This window comes from Ceratotherium simum, chromosome 25 (genome assembly GCF_057802395.1).
Source record: "Ceratotherium simum simum isolate JZ-2026a chromosome 25, ASM5780239v1, whole genome shotgun sequence".
Classification (NCBI taxonomy): domain Eukaryota; kingdom Metazoa; phylum Chordata; class Mammalia; order Perissodactyla; family Rhinocerotidae; genus Ceratotherium; species Ceratotherium simum.
The window spans coordinates 4,402,365-4,418,635 of record NC_141924.1 but is presented as its reverse complement, the minus strand read 5'-3'; the positions used below and the strand labels follow the sequence as shown (position 1 = coordinate 4,418,635).

The 16,271-nt window shown below is 50.7% G+C and overlaps 1 protein-coding gene across 2 annotated transcripts in view; it reads left to right on the top strand.

Annotated features, from left to right (window-relative positions):
- The first annotated feature begins 3,798 nt into the window (after positions 1-3,798).
- Positions 3,799-16,271, top strand: part of PPARA (peroxisome proliferator activated receptor alpha) — a 61,876-nt gene continuing 49,403 nt past the window's right edge. For both annotated transcript variants that reach the window (XM_087448745.1, XM_087448744.1), the window contains exons 1-2: positions 3,799-3,885; positions 4,894-5,050. The gene's annotated coding sequence lies outside the window, so the exon portion shown is untranslated. The remainder of the gene's footprint in view (positions 3,886-4,893; positions 5,051-16,271) is intronic.

Below are 16,271 nucleotides of genomic sequence, written 5' to 3'. Positions count from 1 at the left end.
CCACGGCGAGGTGGAGCCTGTAGCAAAGCCAGTCTGTAAACTTTGGCTGGGGACAGGTTAATTGTCAAAGGGGTAGAGTGTCTATGACAGCAGCAGTTGCTGGGCCTGCCGAAGGTTCCAGATCTTGCAGACCTCAAGGGAGCGCATAGCTTTACCTACCACCACCACCTCTGCTTCAGTAATAACAATTGGTTAACATGTATCATTTATTATTTGTTACTAATCTGATGGAGTCAAGCCAAACTCCCCACCAGGCCACAAGGTACTGCCTACCTCTGCCCATCTTGTACCATTTCCAGTCTCTCTCCCCTTGAATATGGCCCCTCTCTCCTGCCACAGGCTTCTGCACTGTTGCTGCTGCCCCCCTGGAGCTCTGGGGCCCAAGACTGATCCTTAACATCATGCTCCTGGATCTGCCAGAGACAGCCAGGGTATCAGGCCAGGAGAGCACAGGTTTCTGGACCAGATAGCCAACCCCTAGGGGCTACCCTGGGGCAGGTGCCAATGGCAGAGTGGGTTTGGAGTCTGAGAGCCTGGTTCTTGCTTCCTCTTAGAAACCTCAGCCATGTGACATCGTTCCTGGCCCTCAGTTTCCTCATCTGTAAAATGGGGACGAACCTAGTTGCCTTGTGGGACTGTTTCGAGTTCCGTGCCTTACAGTGACAAGACTACGTCACCTGGACCCGTGAGGTTTTCTTGTCATTACTAGGATAGCAGCCACGCCCATGTCCATGGTTGGTCCCCACCGAGGTGCAGCTGTGGGCCATGCAGCAGCTCTGTACTTCCCAACAGTGAACTCTCCCTTTCTCAGCGTATCCCCTGTCCCCAGTGACTTCCACCACCTGACCTGAAGGCATGCTTCCAGGAGATCAGAGGCCACTGCCCTGGCTGATGACACTCAGAAGCACAAATTCCACCTCATCAGGAAGCTTTGTAGATCAGCAATGGGCAAACAAGTGACTTGCAGAGGGCTTGGACAGCTCCTGGAGAAGGGCTTACCTAAGCCGCCGGGCAAGCAGACAGACATCGGCCTGGACCCCCAGACCCATGGGAGAAGCTGTGCCCGGGCAGGGGTTGGGGCCAGCAGTCGGGTCTCACATTCTCTCTGACCACAGCTGACCCTACCTGCGTACATGTTCGGGGTCTAACCTGCTGCTAGCATTGGTGTCAGACCCGTATCACTTCAGGTGGCCTCCTCCAGCGACCCCCTCCCCTGCTCTGTATGTCCCAGCCTCCTGATTCCCCCTCCCCCGAGAGGCCAAGGAAGGGCCTTGGCTGCGCTGGTGGGGTTGGGCAGGGTGGTGTATCCAGGAGCGGCTCAGCGGGGCAGGAGTGGGCTCCATGACCCACCACCCATCCTGGGCCCCGATACTGGTCTATGTGCCCCAGTGCAGTGGGCGCCTCTCTGTGCCTCTCTGTTGTCATGTGGGCACCATAATAATCATCTCTCTGAACATCCTCAAGATTAGAAAATGGGAAACAGGCCCTGAAACAGCATCAGCACCAAATAAATGGAAGCTATGAACTGAGATACATGCGTCCCCAAACGCTCCCAGTATTTACGAAGGCTCCAAAGAGGAACTCAGGTGGTGCTCAGACATGTTTTCACGAGTGCTAATTTGTCCCCAAAGTTATAGATTTCTGCTCAGTGCCTGCACAGAAGGCCATCTGTTCTGTTGTGTAACCTATACTTCATCAACGCTGAAGGAGGTGAAGAGAGAGGGAGAGACTTCCTGGAACTGGGGGTGGGGCGGGGGGTGTCCTTTGCGACAGTTTCTCCCATGCTGGGTGAGTGACCAGGTCTTCACAGCAAACAGGAACCCAGGGTCCCCCCCGGGGCAGCATGTATGGAGCCATTTCTGGCCAGGATACTCCCAAGAGAAAAGTCCTGTACGTCCTTCCACTTTCTACCTGTGGGGCCTGGCTGGCGCTTTTGTTCGTGACAACTTTCAACACACGCATGAAAAACAAGTTTTCTCTCCCTAAAACCTCGGGATCCCCAACAACATCATTTCTCTCTGTCTTCTGGGTGTACACACTACTCTGTTGAACCCTACACAGCTTCCTTTGTCCTCGTTCAAAACAACTTTTCCAGGGTCTCTCCAACTGCCTGGTTGAACTGGGTTTATGGCAGACCATCACAGTGCCTCTGGGAAAAGAAGCCAACACACCTGCATTTGGACTCTTGGTCCTTGACAGCCTGGGCTCTGGAGTATATCAGGTGATGTCTTTGAGCCTAGATGTCCTCACGAGGACATGAGCCCATACGGGCAGCCGCTGGGCAGCTTCCTTTGCTGCTACATCCATGACACCCAGCACAGTACGGCCTCTAGCCGCATAAATAAATAATACTGTTGCCTGCCCAACCTACAGATATCCAGGATATAATGCACAGGGATCGCTTCCTAAGCTCTGGAACCTAATACAAATATTGGCTATTGCTAGGATGTGCAATAAAAGTTGGACTTGGTGTGCAAGTGGGAAAGTTGTGTGGGTGTGTGCAGGGTGGGGCAAAGTTCACCCAGGTATGCAGTGAACCAACAAGTGTGAGTTTATAAGACATCTGTGAAAGGGACAGGTTCTGCCTGGTCTCCAGTGTCTGTGCGTAATCCAGGCATTTGTTGGAACTGTGCTTCCTGCCCGGAGTAGGTCTTCCTGGGCTCTGGTCGCTACAAATAGAACAGTGGCAGGAGCAGGGAGGGCAGGGAGGAGGGCTGGCATAGCAGACATTTCGTTCCCAAAGGAGGGGCGTCCTGATGCGCTGGCACACGGGGTTTTGTGCATTCCACGCGGGGAGCTCGGGCATCGCCGCGCAAACAAAGCCGCTTTGCAGCTCCCCCCACGCCCCCCTTGCTCCTCGCTATTGGCTGTCGGGCCGCGACCTCCCCCTGCGCTGGCAGAGGCCCAGCGCCTTGGCTGGGCACAAAGTCAGCCCCTCACCCCCGAGGCACCGAGGGAGGGGACACGGCTCTTTGGCAGCTGGCCGTGGGATGGGGAGCGGGTGGTCGGAGTCAGCAGCGCCTCCCCCCGCCCGTCCCCGTTGCCCTTCACCCTTCCCGTTACCCCGCCCGCCGCACCCGCCCCGGCACCTTCGCCACCTGTTGACACTGGGTCCTCCCAGCTCGCGTTCTCCTTTCTCCTCCGGCACCCTGGGGTCCCGGGGTCAGGTCCTTCCATGCCCGCCCCCCATTCCTCACCCCGCGCACCCCGGAGATCGAGGGCACCCGCGCCTGGCCCCCGTCTAGGCCAGTTCATCGTACAGACCGGCAGAGCCGGGCTCCCGGAGCGAGGAAGGGCCTCGCCAGCGTGGCCAGGGCGCTGGGCGGGAACCTCCACCCGTCCCGCAGCCTGGCGCCCGCCTCCGACTGGCCTTCAGCCCCTCCCGGTGTGCCATGCCGGCGCCGTACCAGCCCGCCCGGTGACCTTGGCAGTCCCTCCGCCTCCCTGGCCTCAGTTTCCCCACTGGTGCAGCTGCCGTGGGGCACGAGGTGGGAGCCACCCACGGCGGCCCTGTGGCCGCCGCGGCCCCGCCCCGGCCCCGCGGGGAGCCAATCGGGCGCCGCCGTCCGGGGGGTGTGTCCCGCCCGGGGCCGCGGCTGGAGGCCCGGGGGCGGGACGGGAGGCCTGGGGGCGGGGCTTCCGGGCCGCCCACCCGCGCTAGCCGCCCGCGCTGCCGGGTCGCGCGGGGGCAAGGGCGGCGCGTGCCGCGGGGGCGCGGCTGGCACGGGCGCGGGGAGGCGGCGCCGGGCATGGGCAGGGGACGCGGCGGCCCCACGGCGGGGGCAGTGGGCGGCGTGGGCGGAGGCGGCCGCTAGCGCCCTGCCCGGCGCCGCCTCCTCGGCGCGCTCGCCCGGCGGACCGGCAGGCGGCGGACCGCGGCCCCAGGTGCCCAGGGGCGGCCGGGCGGGCGGGCACGCGCGCGGGGGTCCGCGGGCCGGGCCTCCCCTACCCGGGGACCCTGGGCGGCGGCGGCGGACGGCGGAGAGGCCGGGGCCAGGCGGCGCATGCGCGGGGCTCGGGGCTGGGGCGGCCGCCGCGGGCTTGTGCGGGGGATCCCCGGGCCCGGGGGCCCCTCGGTCCGAGCGCCGGAGGCCTACGCGGAGCCCCGGCGTCCGCGGCTGTCGGTGGGGCTGGGCTGCGCGGCGGCGAGGCCGGGGACCTCAGAGACACGGGGTCCTCAAGTTGTCGCCTGGGAGGGATGGCCCACCAGGCGGGGGCATCGGGCGCGCCGTTCCCTCGGTGCGGTCGAGTTTGGGCGTCACCGACTGGGGGGCGTTTCCCGAGACCCCCGGGGATCCCCGAGGCTAGGTAGCCCGAGGCCAGGACAGACGCGACCCCGGGGGCCGTGCGCCCGCGGCTGCGGTCCGGCGGGAGCAACTCACGCGGGTTAGTTCCCCGGCCGCGGGGCGCCTTTGAGGAACTGCGCCGCTTCGCGCCCGAGCGCGGTCAGGCGACCCAGTGGGGCCGGGCCGGACGAGCCCAGCAGGCTCCACCGCGCGCCCTGCGCCGCCCCGAGGGGCCAGGGTGGTGCTGGCGGGCGTCCCGAGGGTCGCTTCTGCCCCCCTCCGCCCACCCCGGACTAACAGAAGACAACTGCCCTCCTGTGCTTTCCTCGCCTGTTTAAGTTTAAAGAAGGGACGGCGTGCCCCAAATGTCAAGGTTCTTTCTAAGAAAAGCCTGTAGTTGTAGAATGTCTTGGGTTTCGCGGGGCGCTCTGGGACCTTCGGGGCTGCACGACCCCCTCAACCCAGCCACCCTGCGCTCCCAGGGCTGCTTGGGAAGGGGTGCGCGGGGAATGGGCAGGGGAGGCGGGGCACAGGGTGTTCCTGGGAACGGCCCTGCCACCCCCTCGCCGTTGAATAAGCCCGGTCACGGTGACTTTCCTCTTCCAAGGTGGTGGAGAGTTGGGGAGAATCCAGAGGACATATCGCAATCATTTCCTCCTTTACCTTCTCGCTGCCAAGGCCGCCCGCCGTGACAGGTCCTCCCGCCCCTGTGCACGAACAGTTTGTGGCACCGCAAGCGCAGACCCGAGACGTTGTCATCACAGGTAAAACAGAAGGTTTGATTTACTCGTGTTTCCAGACCGAAGTCTTTAAGTGTTTACTTCCGTTGCCCTACAGACTCGCAATTTGGGGGTTAATTATTCCTTTGTGGTGCAGCCTTAGATATATTTTCAGTGCTTTAAAAGGAAGATAAATGTGGATAGATTCCCCTTTAAGTTCTGAAAAGTTTAGTGTGTCAGTTTCGCTAGCAACTGCATTTCTTCATGGCAGGCTGGTTCCATGTAATCGAAAACTAGATATAACTGTGAGAACTCTTACTACTTAGATAGTGAAGTTACACAGGCTGACAAGTGAAGAACGGCGTGCGGGCCTCTTAGCTGTCTTAATTGTAATCTGAATATCAAGCAGATGGCTTGCTGAGATAGTAGGTCAGGTCTAGAACTATCATCAGCTAGGACACGGACAGCGTGGAGAAGTGGGCGGATGGTGCAGATTTGAGAGGTCACTGTCCATGAGGGGCCGGGCAGTGAGCCTGACAAAATTCTGTACAACTTTGAAGGAAAGGCAAATTAATTGACAGTAGAAAAAAAGTTCTCTCTCTCTTTTCTCACATCTTAGACGTATAGTAAGAGTCATTCCATAATCATAAAATCGGTTTTTTTTTGCTAGCTCATGTTTGTCAGGCTTGTGAACAGATTTTTAAACATTGTGTGTGTGTGTGTGTGTGTGAGAGAGAGAGGAGAGAAAAAAACATTTCTTCTATATAAACTATTTTGTAACCTACTTTATTGACTATTAGGTTATGAAAAGTCTTTCCATGTGAATGAATGTGTTTGTGCTTCATCATCTTAAATGTCTATATAATATTTCATTGTGTTTAGATACAATAATTATTCAGCCAATTCCTTTATATGTGTGTGTGTGTGTGTGTGTATTTAATCATTCATTCTATAAATGGTTATTCAGTAGCTGCTGTGGGCTCTTGTGCTCAGTATTGAGCAAGGCAGCCGTGGATCTGCTCATGAAGCTGATTTTTATATTAGACTGTAAAAGAGAAACTTAAAGATTATCCTCATCATCTTAAAAGATAAACTGGAGTGCGGAGAGGGAACTGTTTTTGCCATAGCACCTTTCTGTTTAGTGATTGGTAACAGTGCTTTTTTTCTTGCATGCTATCTATGAGCATCTGTGTTTTTGTAATAAATATTCTTTAGGTAATCTTTTAAAAAATTTTTATTAAAATGTTTCTTTGCTTAATGTGAACAGATTTTAAATATGTCAGATTCTCCTCTCTTTTCCTCTCTCACGGTCTCTGTGTGTGAATGGAAATAGTCTTAGTGGCACATAGGTTGAGTGTCAGCTTCCAAGTGGCTGGCATTTTTGTTGAACAATTGTAGTAATTTTGTCACGTGGCAGTTGGAGGATGTGGCCTGTAGAATTTCTGCCTTTTTGGAATTTGAGGGCCTCTGTTTGTATTTCTGTTTTTGGTGGCTTGGTGTAGTGTCAGTCTTTTAAATATTTCATAGACATTTCAAGAAAAAGGCATAGTTTCTGTTTGTAGGATAGACATTTGCTGTATCTGTTATTTCTGCCTTATTGACTACCTAGAACAGCCAGCTCACCACTAAGGCCATGTGCTTAGGGAAAATTGGGCAAAGAATGTTAATTTCCACCTTGGTGTTAAGATAGTTTTAAGGCAAGAACCAAATAGGAAAAGTCCTAGATGTCCCATGGGACCTATTTAAAAGAACTTGTTTCTTCTTCCCAGGATTTCTGTTGCTGGCATGTAGTGAGCTGCTTAGGGAAATGGACACATGGTACAAATTTTCCGGCCTGTTCTGTAGCAGACGTAACTAGTCTGATTTGCTCATTATCTGGAGGTATGTTTGTTCTTTGTTTCTAGAGTGTTTAATTACTTAGCATCTTGTAGTGGTGACATTGTGGTGTCTAAAAAGTGAAGAACTTACTCCTCACTGGGTCAGCCCTGTTGTAGCTGTTTGTGGTTGAGCTGCATTTGTGTTGAGATCAGCATATATATAAGAAAAAACATTTGAAAATTTTGGTTTGCGTCAGGGAAGCAGCTTGTTATAGTGGAAAAGGCGTTAGGCCATTAATCATGAGATTTGGATTCTCGTCCTGTAGCTGCTGCCTGACAGGCCTGGGGATTTTGTCCACCTCTCTAAACTGCTGTTTTCTCATCAGAAAACGGAGTTCCTTTTCATTCTACCTCTGAAGGGTTGGAAGGCTCAAAGGGGTGGCTTACGTGAAGATTCCTTTTTTTTTTGTGCAGGGGAAGATTTGCCCTAAGCTAACATGTTTTGCCAATCTTCCTCCTTTTTTCTTCTTTTGCCCCCCAAAGCCCCAGTACACAGTTGTAAGTTTGGGTTCTTCTATGTGAGCCACCACCACAGCATGGCTACTGACAGACGAGTAGTGTAGTTCCATGCCTGGGAACTGAACCTGGACTGCAGAAGTGGAGCACGCCGACCTTTGGCTGCTAGGTGATCAGGGCTGGCTCCATGAAGATTCTTTATAAAATGCAAAAAACCATATGCAGCCCAGGAGGTGTCTCTCAGAGGAGGAAGCCACGCCCTGAACTGCCTGCACCTCTCACTCAGCCACACCTGACCCCTGTCTTATTTTTGCTCTGACCATTTTACGATTTTCAAAGGCTTTCAGAAAGAAACACACCTCCCCTCCATACACAAAAAAAATTTTCTTTTTCTTTTTGAATAGGTAAACAAGAATTCTACACCAGTAACAACAAAATATGTGTGGTTCGTGCTTTCTCTGAACATCGACATGCCCTCAGGTTTTGGTGGTAATACATTTTGCATTGTCCTTACTCGGGTATAGCTAGACCATGCAAAGGGCTATTCCTGATCCTTGGGGGATCTGCGGAATCGCAGGCTCCGTGAAATCTTCCTGGACTTGGGCGTGACCGTGTTGGGCGGTACCTAGTTGCCGTCCTGCATCACGGTTCCTTGCCAGCCTCACTTTCCCTGCTGAGTCTAACTCGCTGAGAACAGAGTATGTGTTGCTCATTTCTGCCCAGCTGGTCCTGTATACTGAGTAGGTACTTGTAAATGTTCATTAACAAACACGCGATAAACAGAATTTAATTCAACTAATATTTATTGATGGGCCTCTGTGTTTTCTCTGGTACTCCAATGTGGCGGGGAGCTGGCCTGGGGCACTTAAGTATAGAGACAGCAGACCTGCCCTCTGCAAGAGAATTCCCCCTTGGCATTTTGCAGCTTCCCTCCTACCTGGGATGGCAAGAACATGTTCTTCCATCAGCACCAGACGGGTGTTTCTGCACGCCACGCTGGACTTCCACGTGAAGTTCCCATTGCGTTGGTGTTATCTAGGTGGTGATTGCAGTTGAAATGATTCTGTGGGTAATTATCACTAGGTTTGGGGTATGTTATGCATTAAATAGACTTTTTATGAGATGGTTTGAGAATCTAATTAAGTAAAATGCTCTTTCTTTCTGCGAGATCACGCATTCAAATTCCAAACCACAGACTCCATCGGGAAGAGGTATGTTTAAACCTTTGTGAGTAGGAAGTGCTTAGGTTTAACACGGCAGGAGTCCTGCAGACACTCCAATTGTGGAGATGACACATGCACAGGAGAAATTGGAGAAAACGTAGATTAAATATCTTCTGTGATCCAGGACTCATCTGACTGCGTTTATTTTGCTGTATTTTAAGAGATTTGCAAATAAAAGAGGAGTGGCGGTTTCTATTCTGATCTGCTTGATTTACGCTTTAACTTAGAGACCCCAAGTGAACTTTTGAAGAAGTATCACTTTGAATAGTGAGAGTTAGGAAAGCAAATACAGAAGGACTAATTGTCTCAAAGATTATGAGCTTCATAGGAATGATTTGCAATTGTAATAAAATTAAGTAAACAGCGTATTGTAGTTCCTTTTTTTCCCCATTTTTAAGAGTGAGTGAGGCCCCAGGTTTTCCTGCAGCCATTTGTAACTAAATAAGTCTGTAGTTATGTGATAACCACACGGAGGTGACAAATCGCCAAGCTCTAGTAAAAGAGAACCAGTAGTTTAGAGGTTGACATGTGGATATGTCCCTTTCTGAGACATTCTAAGAAGTTAGTTGTCAGCCTTATATGAGTATTTAAATGCATATTTACAATTAACCAATAAGGCTTATAAAATACAGGATTGCGGAATCAAGGGACAACCAAATCTTGATTATCTGAAGGCGGGTTTTCTTCTATTACCTGTATGTTAGATGGGATTTTTCTTAGTGGAAGAATTTTTAGAAGCATTTTCTGGCAGCTTTCCTTATCGGACAAGTTGACATCTGTTAGGCTGCCAACACGAGGAGCATATTCCTCTCTGTCTGGGATTATCAGTACATTTGATAAATTCTAGACTGCAGTCTCATTTTGGCTCAGTTTGTGGGACAACTTGATGACTGGGTTAGTATCTTATTTATTCACTGTCCACTCACTTTGTATTTCTGTTTTTCTGTGCACTGGGGATGAGATTAATATGAATGATGTTTAAAAGGAAGATTGTTCAGAGAAATTTGAAATTTGGTTTAAACAGAATCATCTCTGTGTGTGTGGAAGTTATTTATACTAGAAACAAACGGCAGTATTTGATGTGTTTCTGGCTGCCTTGGATGTTAGGATTTGTGAGGGGGCTGTTTTGCTTAAGTATTATGATTGCGTTTATTTTCCACTTTGAAAAACGTTACCGAGTCTGTCACCAGATCTGGGCAAGGGACCTTCTGCTCGTGGTCTGTGCCGAGCCCTCCTGAGGGTTCACAGCAGGCAGACCAAAGTGCACGCAAGTTCGGAAAACGACCTTTGTTCTCTTCTTTCTCTAGGAAAACTCCCTTGTTGAGAGCATTTTCCAGAAAGGAACATTCTCTTGCTGTAGTTCTCAAATCATGAAATAAATCTAATCATTGTATTCAGTGAGGAGTCCTGAAAGAGACAAGTAGTTTTTTTTTTTTTAAAGATTTTATTTATTTATTTTCCCCCCAAAGCCCCAGTAGATTGTTGTATGTCATAGCTGCACATCCTTCTAGTTGCTGTATGTGGGACGCGGCCTCAGCATGGCCGGAGAAGCGGTGCGTCGGTGCGCGTGGTGCGCGCCCGGGATCCGAACCCGGGCCGCCAGCAGCGGAGCGCGCGCACTTAACCGCTAAGCCACGGGGCTGGCCCGAGACAAGTAGTTTTAAAAAAATTCAACTGTGCAGAGATAGTGACAATGAGAGCTTAATGGGGGGTGATGCCCGAAGAAGGCTTTGAAAAATAAGAGGCGTGAAGAAGAGAAAGGTATTGGAGTATTTAAATGCACTTGAAACTGATGTTCCTTGAGAGAAAAGACCAGCACAAACAGGGTTAAAAGCGCATGTGTGACAAAATAAGGTGGGGTGGAAGTGTTGGTGCCTGGAGAGTTTGTCCAAGCCAGAGAAAGAAGGTTCTAGACCCAGGGAAGAAGGTGGGTGAAGGTGCGTGCACTCAGTTCTGTGGGGTCGGGGTTCTGAAAGAGACAGGAGGTTGATCACCAATGGCCATGAAGGATGCTGACCCACCCCCGGAGCAGCCTGGAAGCCAAAGATCATAACTGTCAGCGAAGAGACAGGAAGTACCGATCCAGAGCTGGTGTGTTGAACAGAAAGAAGGTTACAGTTTCTGGCTAAGGGTGACAGCGGATGGTGACAGGAGTGGAAGGCTTTCAGTGAAGGGCAGTAGTAATTATTCCAAAGTCCTGGCCTCTGTTTGTGAATATAGAGGATACAGAGTATTTAGCAGGATATCAATATAAGAAGAGAAAAATAACGATATTTTTCTTTCCTTCTGGAAACAGAAAATTGTCTACTTTTTTTCCTGCTCCATTCTCTTTACTTAGATGAATCTAACACGGTTAGCTTTTAGCGTCTAGGTCAGAAGTCTAAGTGAAGGTGAATATTTAACCACATTCAAGGACTGCCGATAATCTTTAATACTAATAGAAGCACAAGACTTGAGAGAAAGAAGAATCGGGAAGGAAAAAAACCCAGATATATCCGCGGCTTAATCATGGACTGATAAAAGAGCACACACCTAGAAAGCAGTCAGTTACTGTGTTTGGCATGAATGAATTCAAATGTGGGCTTTCTAAGTAGGGTAAGCTGTTTTCTAGAAGGTATTTCAGAAAGATACATGCCCAATTGTATCAGATCTGGTTCAGTCTCTTTAAGAATGAAACGTCTGAAAGATAAGAGCAAGCAATTAAAACTCAGAACTCAGAAAAGGAATTACTTTTAAGAGATGAAAAGATGAAAATCCAACATAAGGTATTAACACATCCATCCACCTGTTATTCTAAGATAGCTGCCGTCGTCATATTTACACACGTGAAGTTGAAATGCCAAGGGACCAGGGAACGGACGTTCACTTTCTGGTTGTCTGTGTATACCTACCTCTGAGTGCTCCTGGCTTTCCCTCCCTGTGCCAGCATTTCATCTCCACGGTGGCCTGGATCCAGCTAGCCTTGCCACCTCCCTAGAGACCCCTGCACTTTGTCATCCGTGTCACGACCTCAGGCCCGGCATCCACTGGCCATCCTGACACCACCAGTGACCCTCCCCGAGATTCAAACTCAGAATGTCCGGGTCTGAGCCACCAGCATTTTCCAAGAACGAGGAAAGGGAGGTTTTCCTCCCTGTCCAGTAAGTGGCCTCTGCTGGGGTAGTAGAGGCAAGGACGAGTGTAGGGTCCCAACCCTCAGCTCTTGGACTCGCACGGACTGCTCCTCTGGCCTGCGCCTCCGTTTCCTCGTGGACAGATGGGGTGAATACTAGTGCTTTCCATGGAGGGTGGTACCTGGCACATAGTAAGACCTCTATAGGTGGTTCTTTGCTTATTGTTAACTCTGCAGCCTTAACATTGACTCGCCCATCCTCATTTATCAGCTCCTGTCATGACTAGGAAGGCCTGGCCCTGATTCTCAGGGGCCGACACTCTTTCTACACTGCCGGTTCCTCCCACGCACCCTGCTTCCTCGTTCATGCCTGGGACACTCCCTTATCCTGACCCTCGTCCCCCATGTCACCCCCATAACCTCTACCCTGGAGATCTCAGCTTACAATTACTTTCTTAGGGAAACCTCTCTCAACTAGGTCGATCTCTCTGATACAAGCACTTAGAAGCTTGGTGCTTTTTCTTCAAAGCACACGTGCATTATGGGTTCATTTGCATGGTGGCTTGATGAAAGTCACTCTCCCACGTGAGTTGATGAGTTGCGGACCCAAGGTTGGGGGGACCATAGCTGCCTGGCTCCCCATCCTCCTGGAGTGTGCTGCCAGCAGGTGCTGCAGGACCTGCGCTATGAGCCTGCCGCTCCTCTGGGGCCACCCTCCGTTTGAGATTCCGTCAAGTCCTAATCAAACGCCACCTCCCTCGTGAAGCCTTCCTTGATGCAGGAGTTTTGTCCCTCAGAAACCCTACAGCAGCTTGAATCTCTCTGATTTGACGTATTCTGCCTTCACTTCAGCAGCCGTTCATTGAGTACTTCAGTCGTTTATTCCTGAGCTCATTCATTCATTTACCAGATATTTGCTGAGCCCCTACTCCATGCCAGGCAGTGTTCGGGGTGCTGGGGATGGTGCTGGAAACACAGCAGGCACGGTTCCCTGCCATTATAGAGCACTGCCTGACGCGCTGAGCACGCCCCGCAGGCTAAGAGGGGAGGCGGTACGAAGCCCGGGAAGGTGCGCGTGGTAAGAGCCAGCGCAGGAGGCGGGGGGCAGCAGCGTTCTAACTGTAATCTGAACTTGCAGCCCAGTAAATGTTTGTCTTTAAAATTCCCTAAAGGAACTAGGTTGGGAGAGGGGAAACAGTAAATAAAAATCACCCAAGAAATTTCAGAAACCATTTTAGTTCTGAGTCTTATCTTAAAGGCATTAAGTGCTCAGGTGGAGTCCTTTTGACCTGCTTAGGTCAGCAGAGTCTAAATCTTAGGTGGATGTTGACTCTCATCATGCATCTGATGACTTATAATCAGGAAACACTGCACGTTTAGTCACAGCGTCTGCCTTCTGTGTCGTCAGTAGTTCCAGCATTCAGAGCAGATACGCCTTCGGAGCAGTGAGTCTTTCTTAATCATAGGAGCGTGGTAATCGCTTCCAGACTTGAAGGGACATGAGCTGGATCGTGTGTGCTGTTAGCTTGACACCATTTGGTTTGATAGAAGTGAATGAGGCAGATTATTTCCTAGACGAATGGGAGCCCCATTCCTAGGATAATAGACAGTGAGTGATGTCAGTGCCTTCGAGGGCAGGCAGGCTTCTTGCTTTGTGGCCAGGGCAGGGGGAGGGAGGCAGCTCTGTCCTGCCCAGGGGGTCATGAGCCCTGTCACGTGGGAGCAGGGCTGGCTGCCCTCCGCCATGGGCGTGATGATTTGTTGGGCCGGCTTCCAACACCAGACTTGCCTCTTTCTGTCAGGCTCCCCAAAAACCAGGCAACGCAGATGGGTTTGAGGTTTTTTTTAAGTCAAGTTTATTGAGGTATAATTTACATACATTTTAGATGTACAGTTCTGTGAGTTTTGAAAGCCGTCTCTGGTCCCCGTTTCCTCGCTGGTTGTCAGCGAGAGGTGCCCACATCCCTTTGCTCGTGGCCCCTTCGTTGCCAAAACCAGCACTGTGGGTCAAGTCCTTTTCATGCTCTGTATCTCTCTGACTTCCCTTCTCTTCTGTCTCATTTCAACCAGAGAAAGTTCTCTGCTTTTAAGAGCTCCAAGATCTGACTGGGCCCACCTGGGTAATGCAGGCTAATCTCCCATCTCGAGGTCTGTACCTGTACCTCAGTCTCCTGGGGCCGTTGTAACAAAGCACCACAATCTGGGGGGGCTTTAAAAACAGAAATTTACTCTCTCGAAGTTCCAGAGGCCAGAAGTCCGAAATCCAGGTGTCAGCAGGCTGCGCTCCCTCTGAGACGCTGAGGAGAATCCTTCCTTGCCTCCTCTTAACTTCTGGTGGTGGCCGTCAACCTGGGACGTTCTTTGGCTTGTAGAAGCATCTCTCCAGTCTCTGTCTGGGTCATCACATGGGTTCTCCGTGTGTGTGTCTGTGTCCAAATTTCCCCTTCGCATAATAGGACATGAGTCATATTGGATTAAGGGCCCCCCACTCCAGTATGGCCTCATCATAATTACATCTGCAAAGATCCTATTTGCAATAAGATCACATTCTGAAGGACTGGAGGTTAAGACTTGGATGTATCTTTTTGGGGGGACACAGATCAACCCATAATGGTACTTTTAATCACCTCTGCAGAGTCCCCTTTGCCATGCAAGGTACTCTATCCACAGGCTCCAGGATTGGCACATGGACATCTTTGGGGGCCTTTATTTGGCACCACACCGTGGTCTTGCCCTCATGGAACTCACAGTCTCCTGGCAACTAACACCTGCTCAAGGAAGTGTGGGGTATTGAGACCACTAAATGTGTCCTGTCCATACTCGAGTCTGGGTGACCTGTTCAGTGTCCACCTCTGTCAATTAAGGGCAAATCTATAACATCAAAGATAAAAAGTGGTGGCCAGCGTTGCCTGATGCCTTAGGCAGCTGAAGTAGGGCAGGTAATATGGACCTCGCCCAGGTGTTGAGAGTTTTACGAGAGTGACATTAGGAAGGATAGTGAACGAATGAAGAGCATGGTGGCTCCTTCCTTCCCTCCATTAGGCTGATGCCAAGGGGAAAGCTCGCGCTGTGGCTGCCGAGGGGGCCAGCTGTGGAGGGGGCTAGAGTGCCAGGAGGTGGTGGGGCCCATGGGCTCTCCCAGCTCTGTGTCCCTGTTCGTAGAAGGAAGGATGTTCTGAGTGTACTCATTCCCCACGGGGGAGGTCTTCTCTGCCCCCCTGCCCCCCATTGTCTCCATCTAACGTGGCATATGCTTTAATTGCTTGTCTCCTCTGTGTCCCTCCCTGGAGCGGCAGCTCCACGAGGGCAGGGATATTTGTCTGTTTCCTTCACTCCGGTACCCAAAGTGGCTTCAACATGGCCCAGCATAGGAGGCACCTAAAACTATCTGTGGAATGAACAGAGCCTTCCTCTCTGCTTAATGGTCTGTGCCCTCGTGCTTGTTGACAAGATGACAATTTTTCTGTCCTAAAATTTTATTAGCCTTTTGTTAGAAAGTTGTTATTTGAGTAATATTGCCTGACTGTGAGCAAAACCTTAAGGACATCTCATTGTTTCCCTATATTCCAGTCTGTGGATTTTATTGAAGAGTACAGAAATACTTCTTGGTAGCTCTGGAAGTAAAAACTAAAGAGAAAAATCGCTATTTCAAACTGTGGAGCTAATAAGTATTCACGATTATTAAATGGTTTGTAAACGTTAAGATGTCGGCTCCACTTCTGATAACAGCTTAGTAGTTTGGACGTCAAGTCGAAAAGGTGGACAGAGTCTTGAAACATATGCTGGGGCATTGGAGAGCTCACGAGGTAGTGAATGATTGCCAGGCTGAGGTCTGGAGAAGGTAGAAACTTGACATTTGTGGTCGTTTTGTCCCTGGGGTGTTGGCCAGTTTATGGAAGGAGCAGTTAAGAACCTAGTAACACTTCTGTGGGGCTAGGACTCAACATTTCGATATAAAACCTGTAAGAAGGGAAAACCGTGGTAAATATCTCAGACTTTGGGTTGGGACCCCAAAAAGCTGCCCCCTAGGAATACAGGTGGTCTGGAAATCGATCAGCTTCTCAAGGACTGAAGCCCAGTTCTAACTAATCTCAATCCTTGAGGTTGGATTAAGGTGATCCCAGGTTGCTAGGACCGCTGATGCCTGCAGAAGCAAACGAACAACCTCTCTGGAGGAGCAAAGCAGCACCCCAGGCCTCTGATTCTAAGAATAAAATTTCAAATATAGGCAGTCCTTGCCTTGCATGGTTCCATTATGCACAAATTTCAATGACCACCGTTAGTTAAATAACACCAGGCTCCCAACAACACGGCTCAAATTTCAGTCACCAAGCATAAGAACTGTGAGCAGTTACATAAATTACAGTCTTTGCTCCCAGCTCTCCAGTCCACGAATCACTACACAGATAACAGATATGCATAAGGATCAATGACCAATCTCATCACGCCTTTCAAAGTCGGTCTGTGATTGGTCCCTGCGTCTGTCATTCAATTCACTCACCCACAGCAAAGCATTAGTTGTGTTGCCCCCTTGTCTCCCAGTGGTAAGCCCTCATCACGTTTTATAGAAATGGAAAAGTGAAAGAGGAATTGGCCAA